The sequence below is a fragment of the Papio anubis genome, chromosome 19 (genome assembly GCF_008728515.1).
Source record: "Papio anubis isolate 15944 chromosome 19, Panubis1.0, whole genome shotgun sequence".
In the NCBI taxonomy this organism is placed as follows: Eukaryota; Metazoa; Chordata; class Mammalia; order Primates; family Cercopithecidae; genus Papio; species Papio anubis.
In genome coordinates, this window is record NC_044994.1 from 11,350,296 (window position 1) to 11,365,655 (window position 15,360).

The 15,360-nt window shown below is 40.1% G+C and overlaps 1 pseudogene; it reads left to right on the forward strand.

Annotated features, from left to right (window-relative positions):
* Positions 1–12,983: 12,983 nt before the first annotated feature.
* LOC101020905 lies at positions 12,984–14,633 on the forward strand (annotated as a pseudogene).
* Positions 14,634–15,360: the final 727 nt, after the last annotated feature.

A 15,360-nucleotide genomic window follows, 5' to 3' on the forward strand; every position in this document is an offset into this window, starting at 1 on the left:
AGCCCTAGGACATGATACAATGCAACCAAGTTCTTTGCTAGGGTATAGCAAGGGTAAACTTTGCTCCAGTTCCCAATAAGTTTCTTATTTCCATCTGACACCACTTCAGCCTGACCTTCACTATCTATATTTCTGTCAGTATTTTGGTCACAACCACTTAACTAGTCTCTAAATTTCTCTCATCTTCCTTTCTTCTTTTGAACCCTCCTAACTCTTTCAATCTCTGCCTAATACGCAGTTCCAAAGCCTTTGCACATTTTCAGGTATCTTTATATCAATGCCCCATTCCCAGTACCAATTTTCTGTATTAGCCCACTTTTTGTTGCTGTAAAGAAATATCTGAGGCTGGGTAATTTGCTGGGTAACTTATAAATAAAGGAGGTTTATTGAGCTCACATTTCATGCTATACAAGAAGCATGGCACCAGCACCTGCTTGGCTTCTGGTAAGGCTTCAAGAAGCTTTTACTCATCGCAGAAGGCAAAGGGGGAGCAGGCATGTCACATGGTAAGAGAGGGAGCAAGAGAGCTGGGGAGGCGCCAGGTTCTTTTTAAGAATTAAATCTGGTGGTAAGTAATAGAGTGAGAACCCGCTCATTCCTGTGAGGACAGCACCAAGACATTCATGAGGGATCTACTCCGATGACCCAAACACCTCTCACCAGGCCCCATCTCCAACACTGGGGATGAAATTTCAACATGAGATTTCGAGGGCACACACATCCAAATAGTATCAAGAGGCTTCTAAAGAAATTAAAAATAGAACAACAACCATATAACCCAGCAATCATTCTGCTGGATATACACCCAAAGGAAAGGAAACAGCCTTCTAAATGTATCTGCATTTCCATGTTCATTGCAACAGTTGTCACAATAGCCAAGATACGGAAACAACCTGAGTGTCCATCAATGGTCAGATGAATTTTAAAAAACCTGTGGTACACACATACACACACAAAACACACAATGGAATATTATTCAGCCTTAAAATTGAAATCCTGCCATTTGCCATGAATGAACCTGGAGGACATCGTGTTAACTAAAAACAGCCAGACACAGAAAGAAATATATTACAGTTTCACTTATATGTGGAATCTTAAAGAAAAAAAAAAAGTCAAATGTCCAGAGATAGGGAATAAAGCAGTGGTTACCAGGGATGTGGTTGGGCAGGAAAATGATGCAAAATAGCAGATATGTAGGAGAGGCAAGTCTAGAGACTTAATGTACAAGAACTATGGTTAGTAACATTGTATTGCATTTGGGATTTTTGCTAAATGAATAGATTTTAGCTGCTTTTTCTACAGAAAAAAGGCTACCATGTGAAATGATGGATATGTTAATTTGCTTCACTCAAGTAACCATTTTTTATTATCTATGTGTATCTCATAACATCACGTTGTATACCCTAAATTTATACAATAAAATTTATAAAAAGGAGTTTTTACTACAAAAGATGTAATATCCCTTTCTTCTTAAAATATGTAAATTGAATGAAGTACATTAATAGAATTTCCAGTGTTGACCTGTTCTTATATTCTTGGGTCAAGAGGTATTACTGGCTTACATATCGTTGGATTTGGTTGCTAATTTATACAGTTGTTAGGATTTTTCATCTATGCTTGTGAGTGAGGTTGAAAAGCAACTTTCCTTTTTCTTAGTGCCTATACATTAAGAGAAAGATTTTGGTATTAAGATTATTCTATACTAAAAAATGACATGTAGAGTCTTTTCTATACACTGGGATAATATTTCTATAAGTTGGAATTATTCAGGTTTTCTCTTTCATAATGTCCATGACTTTTGAAGTTATGTATTTTCAAAAATAGAATATATAGATGTTCATTTCATCTAAGTTTTCAATTTTATTGTTGTAAAATGTTTACAAAGTCTACTTCGATGGTATTAGTGTGTTTGTATATGAGTTATAGTCCTTTTATTGCTTAATAATGTTCATTTATTTTATCTCTGCCCCTTCTCTTTCTCTCTTTCTTTCTTTCTCAAGACACACCAGAGATTTGTAAATTTTATTAGTATTTATTATGGAACTGACTATTGTCTTTGGAAATTTTATTTATTCTATGCCTATTTTCTGTTAATTTAATGACCATAAAAAACAAAGGTATACATAGGATATTTACATCCTAACTTGCATTTTCATTTTCTTTTTGGTGTACTTTGAGGGATAGCTTCTAAAAAATTAGATTCAGTTAATTTTATCAATCATTTTGGAAATTTTTGTCCTTGTTACCTAGGTAAGAAATCTTTGCTTACTGTAAGATTGAAAGATTTTTTTCCTAGATGTTCCTTTAAAAGTTCTGGATTTTAGCTTTTATGTTTAGGTGTATGATTTATTTTGAGTTAATTTTTGTGTATGTAGTTAGATAAGGGTCAATGTTTATTTTTCTCTATATGGATCACTATTTGTTCAAAATACTATTATTTCCCAACTCCAAAAAGGCATTGATAAGTTTATAATAAATCAGTCGACCGTATATGTCTCACTATTTCTGATCTCATTATAGTGTTCTATTGATTTATACACGTATCCTTTTAGAAACACCGTGCAGTCTTGATTACAGCAATTTTAAATTTATCATTAAAAGTGGAGTCCAATGCATGCAGCCAACAAACATATTTTAAAAAGCTCAACATCACTGATCATTAGAGAAATGCAAATAAAAACCACAATCGGATCCCATCTCACATCAGTCAGAATGGCGATTGTTAAAAAGGTAAGAAACAACAGATGCTGGCGAGGCTGTGGAGAAATAGGAATGCCTTTCCACTGTTGGTGGGAGTGTAAATTAGTTCAGTCATTGTGTAATACAGCGTGACAATTCCTCAAAGACCTAGAGACAGAAATACCATTCTACGGAGCAAGACCATTACTGGATACATACTCAAAGGAATATAAATATTCTATTATAAAGACACGCACATGCATATGTTCACTGCAGCGCTATTCACGACAGCAAAGACATGGAATCAATTTAAATGCTCACCAACTAGACTGGATAAAGAAAATGTGGTACATAAACAACATAAAAATACTCTGCAGCCATAAAAAGGAATGAGATCATATCGTTTGCAAGGACATGGATGGAGCTGGGGACCATTATCCTCAGCATACTAGTACAGGAACAGAAAACCAAATACCATATGTTTTCATTTATAAGTGGGAACTAAATTATGGGAACACATGGATACATGGTGTAGGGGAACAACACACACTGGAACCTGTCAGAGGTTGCGGGTTGGGAGGATGCAGAGGATCAGGAAAAATAGCTAGTGGATGCTGGGATTAATACCTGGGTGATGGGATGATCTGTGCAGCAAACCACTATGGCACACATTTACCTGGGTAACAAACCTGCACATCCTGCTCATGTACCCCTGGACTTAAAATAAAAGCTGGAAATAAAAAAAATTAAAGTGGAGTCAAATTTTATTTCTCCTTTCTAAAATTTACTTTGCTATTTTATATCCTTTGCATTTCAGTTTAAATTTTAGGATTAATTTGTTGATCTCTATGGAAAACATGACATTTTGATTAGAATTGCACTGAATCTATAGCTCAGCTTGAAAAAAAAAATTGAATCTTTCAAAGTATATACATGCCTATCTACATTTTGTGGAACTACTTTATTTTTCTGAGCAGTGTTTTGCCAATCTTAAACACTTACCTTGCATTTCTCTCAAACTATTTTATATATTTATACTATTGCAAGCTGTTTGTCCATATTTCATTTTCTAATTGATTATTACTAGTAATACTGAAATAATTTTTGTATATTCATCTTTTATCATGTGCCCTTATTAAGTTTGCTTTATTAATTCTAATAGTGGTTTCGTAGGTGCTTTAAGATTTTTCTACACACATAATTATGTAATCTGCAAAGTAAGATAGTTTTACTTCTTTTTGAATCTAGATACTTTCGTTTCATCTGGCCTTATTGTACTGATTGGAATTGATTTGAAAACGTTCTTCTTTTCCAAAATTAGTATTTAAAGCTATACATTTTTCTTTAATTATCATCTGCAACTCCAAATTCTTATAATTTCTTGGTCTGATTTGGTGAATGTTTCTTATGAATTTGAGAAAAAAAGAATTCTGCCACTGCTGGATATATTTTATTAATTTCAATTAGGTTGAATTGATTGACAGCTTTAAGTTCTTCTCTATCCATGCTGATTTCTCTGTATTTGTTCAATATTTACTTGTTCAATCAATTATTTAAAAAGCATATTGAAATCCCTTACGTTAAGTGCGGGCTTGTCTAATTGATCTTCCACATCAATTGGTTTCTGTTTTATATAGTTTGGAGCTCCCTTAATAGGTACATTCATAGTTAGAAGTGTTGTTATGTCTTTGATGGATTCACCCCTTTATCATTATGGCATATACATTTTTCCTAATCTCTGATAATATTCCCTGTCCTAAATTTTTCTATGTCTGATATTAATACAGCATTCTTCTAATACTTAAAGTTTTCATGATATTTTTCCTATACTTTTAACTTATTTTTGTTGTGATATCTCTGTTTGTAGTAGTAGTATCTATATTCCCCTATTTGTAATGTATTATTTTTCCTTTGGCAATTTTTCAGGTTTTTTTTTCCTTTATCACAGTCGTTTGATATTTTTTTTTTTTTTTTTTTTTGCCCTTTAATTATCATGTACGTTGATTTGTGTTTCTTTTATGTTTTTGCTTAGGGTTTGTTCAGATTTGTGGAATTTAGGTTTCAATTCTCATTAAATTTGATGTTTTTTGGCAATTATTTTTTAAAATACACTTTCTATCTACTCTTTCCTTTTCTAGATCTCCAATTAAACAGATTTTGGACTGCTTCATATTGTCTCACACATTTTCATTTTCTTAAGACTTTCCTTTTCTTTAAAGAAAACAACTGTATTTCTCTGAATGCTTTAGTTTGGATCATTTCTATGTCTTAATATCTTTAAGTTAACCAGTCATTTATTCAGCCAGATTGAAACTTCAGTTAAGTCCATTTTGTGGATTTTTCGCTTCGGATAATTGGTTTTTTTTACCTCTGGGAATTATTTTGTTAATAATTCATTTCCCTGTTATGTTTATTCCTTTAAAACATTACACATATTTAGTATCAGTTTCAAGTTCTTGGGTTTTGCTATTGGGCCTTGTGCTATGTTTCCTTCCAGGCTTCCTACAAGCTACTCAGGTCTTGCTAGAGAGTGAGTGTTTATGTGATACCCGTTGATCATGAAGTCTAAGTTTCCTGTAATGAAGTGGATATCATTTTATCTAGCAAGCCATACACATGGGTATAAGCATTAGTGATTTATCACTAAGCGGAAAGGGCATAAAAGGCAATTGACTTAGGCAGGTATAGAAGGTACGAGTAAGTTGTGAGTGGGTGACTCAGACTCTTTTATCACCAACTTCTGCTGCATTGCCTCCTCTCAATTCAACTGGGAAGTGTATTTGTTTGTTTATTTTTGAGATTGAGTTTCACTCTTGTCGCCCAGGCTGGAGCGCAATGGCGCTATCTCAGTCACTGCAACCTCTCCCTCCCAGGTTCAAGTGATTCTCCAGCCTCAGCCTCCTAAGTAGCTGGCCTTATATACACCCACTACCACCCCTAGCCAAGTTTTTTTGTATTTTTACTAGAGGCGGGGTTTCACTGCGTTGGCCAGGCTGGTCTCGAACTCCTGACCTCAGGTGATCCACTCACCTCAGCCTCCCAAAGTGCTGGTGAGAGGTGACAATGTGCTAGCAGCCATCACTCCCAGCGCCTCCTCAGCCGTTGGCGGTGCTTGAGGAGCCCTTCAGCCCGCCACGGCACTGTGGGAGCCCCTCTTGGCTGGCTGAGGCCGGAGCTGACTCCCTCTGCTTGCAGGGAGGTGTGGAGAGAGAGGCGCCGGCGGGAACCCGGGCTGCGCGGGCGCTCGTGGGCCAGTATGAGTTCCGGCGGGTGCCGGCTGGGGCTCGGCGGGCCCGGCACACGGAGCTGCGGGCCGGCGCCCCCCGCCCAGGGCAGTGAGGAGCTTAGCACCCAGGCCAGCAGCTGCGGAGGTTACGCGGTGTCCCCCAGCAGTGCTGGCCCGCCAGCGCTACACTCAAATTCTCGCTGGGCCTTAGCCGCCTCCCCGCGGGACAAGGCTCCGGACCTGCAGCCCGCCATGTCTGAGCTCCTTTGCTCTGCGGTGGGCTCCTGCGCCGTCCGAGCCTCCCCCACGGGCGGGCGCTGTCCCCTGCTCCGTGGCGCCTGGTCCCATCGACAGCCCAAGGGCTGAGGAGTGCAGGTATGGCTCGGCACTGGCGGGCAGCTCGGCCTGCAGCCCTTGTGCAGGATCCACTAAGTGAAACCAGCTGGGCTCCTGAGCAGGCTGGGGACTTGGAGAACTTTTATATCTAGCGGGAGGATTGTATGTGCACCAATCAGCTCTATATCTAGCTAATCTGGTGGGGACTTGGAGAACTTTTATGTCTAGCTAGAGAATACAGCGATCAGCACGTGGTGTCTAGCTCAAGGTTTGTAAATACACCAATCAGTACTCTGTGTCTAGCTCAAGGATTGTAAATACACCAATTGGTACTCTGTATCTAGCTAACTCTGTGTTTAGCTAACCTAGTGAGGACTTGGAGAACTTTTCTGTCTAGCACTCTGTGTCTAGCTCAAGGATTGTAAACGCACCAATCAGCACTCTGTCAAAATGGACCAATCAGCTCTCTGTAAAGTAGACCAATCAGCACTCTGTCAAAACGGACCAATCAGCTCTCTGTAAAATAGACCAATCAGCTCTCTGTAAAATGGACCAATCAGCAGGATGTTGGTGGGGCCAGATAAGGGAATGAAAGTAGGCTGCCTGAGGCAGCCGGGGCAATCCACTCGGTTCCGGTTACTTGCCGTGGGAGGCTTGTTCTTTTGCTTTTTGCGATGAATTTTTGCTGATGCTTTCACTCTTTGGGTCCATGCTGCCTTTATGAGCTGTAACACTCATCTCCAAGGTCTGTAGCTTCACTCCTGAAGCCAGTGAAACCACTAATCCACCAGAAGGAAGAAGCTCTAGACACGTCTGAGCTTCTGAAGGAACAAACGCCGTACACACCATCTTTAAGAACCGTAACCCTCCCCGCGAGGGTCTGCAGTTTCATTCTTGAAGTCAGACCAGGAACACACCAATTCCGGACACACTGGGGTTACAGGCGTGAGCCACCGCGTTATGATCAGTTGACTACAGAAGAAAAAACTCAAAGCCTGGTTACAGACAGGTGGATCTGCAAGAAATGCTGATGCTAACTGAAAGAGGATGACTGCCGCATTTTAGCCCCACTCAGAGATGATCGTAAAGGAAAGCAGTGAAGGAAAACTTTCCCTGTGGGCAAAATTTGGTTGCTTAATTTGAAGTGAGTTGCCGAAAGTACGCTATTGACCCTTAAGCAACAAAGGTTTAAGTGTGCAAGTCCACATAGACAAGGATTTTCTTCTCTGCCACCGCTGAGACAGCAAGACCAATCCTTTTTCTCCTCCTCAGCTTACTCAATGTGAAGATAATGAGAATAAAGACCTTCATGATGGTTCACTTCCACTTAGTAAACGGTAAATATATTTTATCTTCCTTACGATTTTCTTAATAACATTTTCTTTTCTCTAGCTTTATTGTCGGGACGCAGTATATAATACATGTAACACACAAAATATGTGTTAATCGATTGTTTATGTTAATGGTAAGGCTTCCCATCAACAGTAGGCTAGTAGTAGTTTTGGGAAAGCCAAATGTTATACATACATTTTCAACTTCGTTAGTGTCTCTGCCCTTAACTCCTGTGTTGTTAAAGGGTCAACTGTGTGTCTACAACAATTTGAGGGCAGTTGCTAAGTCTGGTTGAATGGTCAGCAGCTTAGAAGAAACAGGATTGTAAAGCGGGTGAAAAGGAAGTCTGAGGGAGAGGCATGTAGCTGGATGGCTTGGAGGTGGCACAGACTATGAAGATAGGTATGTCTGACATGAATACCACTAAAGGGCATCTTACTAAGGACGGGGCTGCTAATTAGAAGGACAAAATGAAGGACTCAGAGGATATCACCTAATCTCTTTCATCAGCCACCCCAGTGCTTGCTCAGTGGGCTCGTGGGCATAGTGGCCATGGTGGCACCAATGAAGGCTATGCATGAGGTTTACAACATGGCATCTCTTTGTTGTCTGATTGGGCTGCTATTATTGCTGAGTGTCTAATCTGCCAAAACAGATACTAACATTGAGCCCCTAAGATGGCACCATTGCTTGTGGGACCAGCCAGCCACCTATGGGTGGCTGAATACATTGACCTTTCGCATTATGAAGGAAGCAGACTTGTCTTCACTGGGATGATCATGTATTTTGCATATGAATTTGCCTTCCCTGCCTGCACCATCACCTGTGAACTCACAGAATGCCCTACCCGCAATCTTGGTGGTGCTCCATATCATGTTGCTACTCATCAAGGAATTTACATCACAGAAAGAAAGTGACTTGGTCATAGTTTAGTTTAACGGTGACATCTTTTTCTTTCTAAATGGTTTATAAAACAATAGTCTGAAAATCATCACATATAGTCTATGAATATGATGATAATTCTCTTTACAGATTTGAAATGACAGGTTATATTAATTAAAAACTTGCCTTCCTATAATCTCTGTTAAATTGACCTTTTTCTGAGATCTGGCTATATTGATTCAGAACAAATGTGGAAACAAAGGCTTAAACAGGTTAAGTAATCAGCCCTAATGTCACTCAGCTGGATAGTGGCAGAGACAGGCCTAAAACTGATTTCCTTGTCATACAATATTGAAATGTATTACCACCTCAAATTGTCTGGGCAAACAAACATAAGTAAAGATATCAGATTTCAGAGTTAGAAAGAACATCTTTTTGTCACTTACTTGCTTTATCTCCTTAAACAATTCACTTAACCACTCTGGAGTTAGTCTCAATTTCCTTATATTCATTATTAAGCAAGTAGTGCCTACCTTCACCCTAAATGAAATGTGCCAGGCATATAGATGGGTATACAGTAAGTAGTTACTAGTGAGTAAATAATGACAAAATTTTAAACCTTTCATTTTTGATACTATGATTGACTGTAACAGAGAGTATTTCCTAAGGAATCAATGAGTCCCTGACATTAGATGGCATCCAACTTGCTGTCCCTCATTAGAAAATGCCTCATGTGAATCAGGAGCTTTATATTGTTTTAAGTGTATTGTTCAGGAAAGAGAGGAAATAACATTACTTTCATATTTTTACATCTCTGAGCATTTTTTTTATGTGGGAAAGAATTTTTTTCTATAATTGTTGCTGGACTGTACTTTGCTACTAAAAGAGTAATTTAACCTCTACTTGGGAAACTAAATTCAGGTCTTCTCTGTTAGTTCTTTCTTTGGACGTAGACATACATATTTCAAATAGATGGTGATGTTAAAAGTAAAGTGTCATTTTCCTAGATCTTCACTTCATTAAAACTATACACTGGAGACCTGAAGGGTCTAGACTGGTAGTCATTTTATACTGATCAAGAATATTTTGTCTCCTGCCGTTTCCCTTGGTATGGCAGAGACATATTCTGTGGCTTTTAACAGCTGTAGATTAAAAGAAAAATAAAAAACTCTCAATACACAAGCTCTCGTCATAAAAACCACAGAAGCAAAAGAACCATTATTTAGTAGCAGTATTCAATATATGAAGTGAGGAAAAAAGCGCTGTAATATGATATGAGCCCATTTTTGAAACTCTAATCTTTAAAGCAGGTAACATATCCTTAACTTCTGTGCTGCAGGTTAAATACTTTTATAATTATTGATACAAATATAAGCACATTTGAGTTTCACTACTTTTCTACTTATCTAAATGTGTGATGTAACCTTCAAATGTATCTCTTTTTTTTTTTTTTTACCATTTTTTGGGAGGTATAAAGCTAATTAAGTACAAATGTATATAATTAAGGTAAAACCCATATAGTATAAATTACTTAAAAATTATTTTAAAGTAGTTTAGTGAATTAGTAAATACAAAAATGGTAAAATAAACTTCTATTGACAAATCAAAATTCTTTAGTAATATTTTGTTCATGTTTATTTAACGTCATATTTTACATAAATATGAAAAATTCTCAGGAGTTAGCTTTGCTGCTAACCAAAAACCATTTAATGTTTGGTTCCATGTAATAAATAGTGTGCCTCTAAGATTTTATCAACAGAAAAAGCTTTAGACTTGAAGGTGGAGATTTATTTCCAGTTCTGGGGTAATAAGGACACTTGGGCAAATTATAATCTGCTTCAACCTAAGCTTTCCTTTTTTAAAAGATGAAAGAATGAGTTTTGAGGACCCATTTCGCTCTAAAAACTAAGATACTTGATAAAAATGGATTTGATAGCTATTTTAGATCAATGTAGGAAAACTCATTCTTAGGAGCCTCTGTGTATTCCTTGTTACCTTGTAAATTTTTATGTGTACAAGATTGCGACCTATTTATCTTGGTACACCAGTGACAAATATGATGTCTAGTATGTATCCAGTGCTCCATAATTGCGAATAGTCATTGCATCAAAGTTAAAACCAGAAAATAGTGTTCTGTTGCGACTTGCTAAAATAAAAATCTAGAAAAAATGCGCACACACACACCGCCCCCCCCACACACGCACTTGAACCTTGTTAGAAGACTTACAGGATAACGTGAGAAGTTTCAGATGGCAATTGTTAAGTTAAATCTTAAACACTGTGACATTATAAGTGGTGCAAACATTCAATTAAAGCTATAAAACCCAAACTTATAAGATCATGTGTAATTTATTTGAAGAAGCAGTGTCTTCTAGCTTGATGCAGATTCTTCTTAAATTACTAATGAGCTTGACCTTTAAAACCACTTGGCAAGATGATTTTATTGCTTGCTAGTCAGGCTGCACATTTTTACAACACACTCATATGTAAAATTGAAAAACTCAACAACTTTTCAGATATTTGAAAAACAAAGCTCAGCATTTGCCCATTTCGTTGATTCTCTTCTCATCCTTTCTAGTTCAAGATAGTTGGTTTGCATTTAGGGTGTGTGGATAACACTGGAAATAACACTAGTCTAATTTTTTCTTATAGAAAAGCTTTCATTTGGACCTTTTATGATGAGTTTACTCACTTTTCTTATTGCTTCATTGCTAGTGAATATACATAACGTCTCCCTGTTCTGTGGAAAGTTGAAACATCAAACTATTTGGCAGGACCAATTCAGAATTTAGTATTGCTGTCTTTTCAGGCCCCAATTCCTGTTATTTGATGGGCTGTGGTGAAGGTTTGCTGGGTACAGGGACATCAAGTGGTCCTGTCCCAGGGCCCATGTTTGCAGTGGCAGATTGAGGGAGCCTGCCTTTGGGCGCCAGGGCAGCACACTGTGACCCCGGCATTAGCTGGTTCAGGTGGGCTGGTTCTTGGACCTCCAGGTGTGCTGCTTCTGTGCCAGCAGTGGCAGTGGTGGGCAAGTTTTCAAGGCCTTGGGCAGTGGGTGTGGTGTGGCTGAACAAACCTCTGGCTCCCATGCTGTCCACATTGGTGCTGGTGTTGGCTGTGATAGGCTGAGAGCCAGTCCCCAGATCACAGGCGGTGCATACAGGTGGGTGCCAGCTGTGGTAGCAGTGGCAGGTTGGGTGGGCCTCACCTCAGGCCCCTGACAGGAGTGCACAGGTGACACCAGTGGTGGATCCAACTGAGCACTGATTGGCCCCTAGGTCCCCAGATGGGACAGCATGCTCTGGCACTGGAGGGGCTGAGCTGGCCAGGCAGACCTGACCTAAAGGCCCTCAGTTGTGCATGCAGGGGCTATGGTAGGCAGGGGCAGGGTGATCCCTAGGACCAAGGTGAAATGCTGGGGTGGGGGCAGCTGCAGCTGTGCTGCAGCCCTGCTACTCGGGGGGTGGGGTTGTTTTCAGTGGCAGCAGCCCTAAGCAGGCAGCTGGGGAGCTCACACTTTGCTCAGGCTTTGGCCCTGGCTGTTGTAGCAAGTCCTGTGGATATGGGGATTTGTCCTCAGGACACGTGAAAATGCACAGTATCTTCACTGTTGGGGGCAGCAGGGTCAGTGGGGTCTTTGGAATGGCTCACGCTTCAGCCCTGCCTGCAACAGCATCAGCCAGTCACAGCAGGGGCTGCAGGCAGGGAATGTTGATGTGTGGAGGATGTGTGGGGGCAGGGCTGTTGAGCCCCCAGGCACGATGCCCTGTGGTGGGAACTGGACTCTCTGTATGCACTGTGCTATCAGGGATGGGGTTGTATCTAGCTTGAGCACCCTCTCTGGAGCAATGCGACCTCCAGGCAGTGCCCTATGTTAGTCTCTGGGTGGAAGGGCTTCCCTGTGGCTAGGATTACAGGAGCCTGTGGTGAGAACGGGACTGCTGGGATCGCACACTTACTCCGTCCTACATTGAGGAGCCCCTCCAGGCTCCCAGTTGATTCAGCCCAACAGGCTGCTTCAATTCCTTCTTCCTTGCTTTAAGTGTGTCTTGTCACTTCTCTGTTGAATTCCAGTGTTCTCTCAGATGATCTATTCAAAGTGTGATATCTACTCACTCTGTTGGTTCTTGTGTGTGGAGGTGGCAGTACCCAGTGCCTCTAGTCAGCCATCTTGAAGCCCTTCCTCCTTTTGTATAGTTTTGGATTTTAAAGTATTTATCCTGCATATTAGAAATGTAAGATTAATCAGTAAGCATGGGAAGGAGGAACAATCAAAAACTGAAACCAATGTGAAACAAATGAACCTACTATATTCCAAATAAATACCACAATCACACTAAAAAGAAAGCAAGAAAGAGAGAAAAAAAGAGAAGAGCGGTTGCAAATAATCTTGCATGGCTCCTTGGAAGGTGGCGGAGTTTGCCTATAGGGGTTCCTCCAGACCCTGTCAATACTGGGGTCAGGCCCAGCCAGGATGGTACCTGAAAGCCCATCTTTGCTGGGGTAGGAACAGGAGGGGACAGGGTAAGGAGTGGTCACCTTTGTGACCCAGAGTCTACTACAGCACTGGGGGAGCCAGTTTTAGGCGAGGCACCAGCTTTGACTCTTGGAGCCAGCTGGTGGAAGTGATAGATGAGTATCTGATATTAGCAAGACTTCTACAAAAAGAGGCCCAAGCTCAACACGATAATTCACAGAAGAACAAAAGAAACCCACAGGCAATGTTGTAACATGCTTGGAATTGTGAAGTACAGCTTTACACTCAACACAGTCTCAAGAAGAACTGAAATTGGAGGACCTGAAGAAACTAGCACTAATCCTAAAGAATATTTTTACATATAATAAAGAATTTCCACTTGACGTTCAGCCTGTCCCCTCAAAAAGAATTTTAGTACCTGGTGAAAAACAGTATTTGGAATTTGAAGAAGATGAAGAACAGGGTGGTGCTGGAGCAGCGTCTCCCGATTCTTTCCCTGCTAGAGTTCCTGGTACTCTATTACGTGTATTATTCTGTTTTCACACTGCTGATAAAGACATACCTGAGATTGGGCAATTTACAAAAGAAAGAGGTTTAATTGGACTTACAGTTCCACGTGGCTGAGGAAGCCTCACAATCATGGCGGAAGGCAAGGAGGAGCAAGCCTCATCTTACACAGATAGCAGCAGCCAAAGAGAGAATGAGGAAGATGCAAAAGCAGAAACTCCTGATAAAATCATCAGATTTCATGAGACTTACTCATCATCACGAGAACAGTATGGGGGAAACCACTCCCATGATTCAATTATCTCCCATCGGGTCCCTCCCATAGCACATGGGAATTGTGGGAGTACAATTCGAGATGAGATTTGGGTGGAGACACAGAGTCAAACCATGTCATGATTTTATTACCAAAGTTGCTATCAGAACCAAGAGCAGTGTTACTCACTACTAAAACTAAGAATATTGGTCTGAAATATACTAAGCAGCACATATTACTACTATATTACCAAAATTGTCCTCAGAATCAGGAGTGGTGTTACTCACTACTAGAATTGGGAAAATTGGCCTGAAATACACTATATTAAAGTGAGTATCAAGGAGCTGAATGATATAGATTTAAGTACTGTGCAAGATACTCCTGTGGCTTTAAGAAGACACATATGTTCATTTTAATGTCAACATTGAGCTGCAGAAGTGTATTAAAAAATTAACCAAAGGTAAGACTCTCTTCTTTAAATTCAAAGACTACAAGCCTACAGATATGTTTATCAGCACTTCGTGGAGATGGATGAAATTAAACCTGGGCCACTTGTAATAGAATTGTACAAAAAATCTACTGACTTTAAAAAATGAAATTGCAATTACAGACCAAGAAACCACTTGATCTTCATTTATTAATACATCAAACTTTGCACACAGAATGATCCTGACATGAATAACTTGGAACTTTTGTGAATTTTACCACTCATTAGAAACCATCATAGCTCTGTGTATCACATTCACCCTCAGCAGGTAGGAAGCATGCTGTACCCATGCCAGTAGGCCAGAGTTTCCATAAATCTTCTGAAATCTAGGTGATGGTCCCCAAACCTCAATTCTTGACTTCTGTGCACCCTCAAGCTCAACAGCACGTGGAAGCTGCCAAGGGATGGGGCTTGCACCCTTTGAAACCATGGGTCACGCTGTTCCTTGGCCCCTTTTAGCAATGTCTAGAGCAACTGGGATGCAGGGCACCAACTCCCTAGGCTGCACACAGCATGGGGACCCTGGACCCAGACCATGAAACTATTTTTTCCTCCTAGACTTCTGGGTCTGTGATGGGAGGGGTGGCCATGAAGACCTATGACATGCCCTGGAGACATTTTCCCCATTGTCTTTGATATTAACATTCAGCTCCTTGTTACTTATGTGAATTTCTGCAGCCAGCTGAAATTTCTTCTTAGAAAATGGGTTTGTCTTTTCTACTGTGTTGTTCAGGCTGCAAGTTTTCTGAACTTTTATGCTCTGTTTCTCTTTTAAAATGGAATGCTTTTAACAGCACCCAAGTCACCTTTTGAATGGTTTGTTGCTTAGAAATTTCTTCCACTAGATACCCTATATTGTCTCTCTCAAGTTCAAAGTTCCACAAATCTCTAGGGCAAGGGCAAAATGCCACCAGTCTCTTTGTTAAAACATAACAAGAGTCACCTTTGCTCCAGTTCCCAACAAGTTCTGCATCTCCACCTGAGAGCACCTCAGCCTGGACCTTATTGTTTATATCAGTATCAGCATTTTTATCAAAGCCATTCGAGAAGTCTAGGAGGTTCCAAACTTTTCCACATTTTCCTGTCTTCTTCTGAGCCCTCTAAACTGTTCCAGCCTCTGCCTGATACCCAGTTCCAAAGTCGCTTCCACATTTTCAGGTATCTTTTCAGCAGTGCCCCAC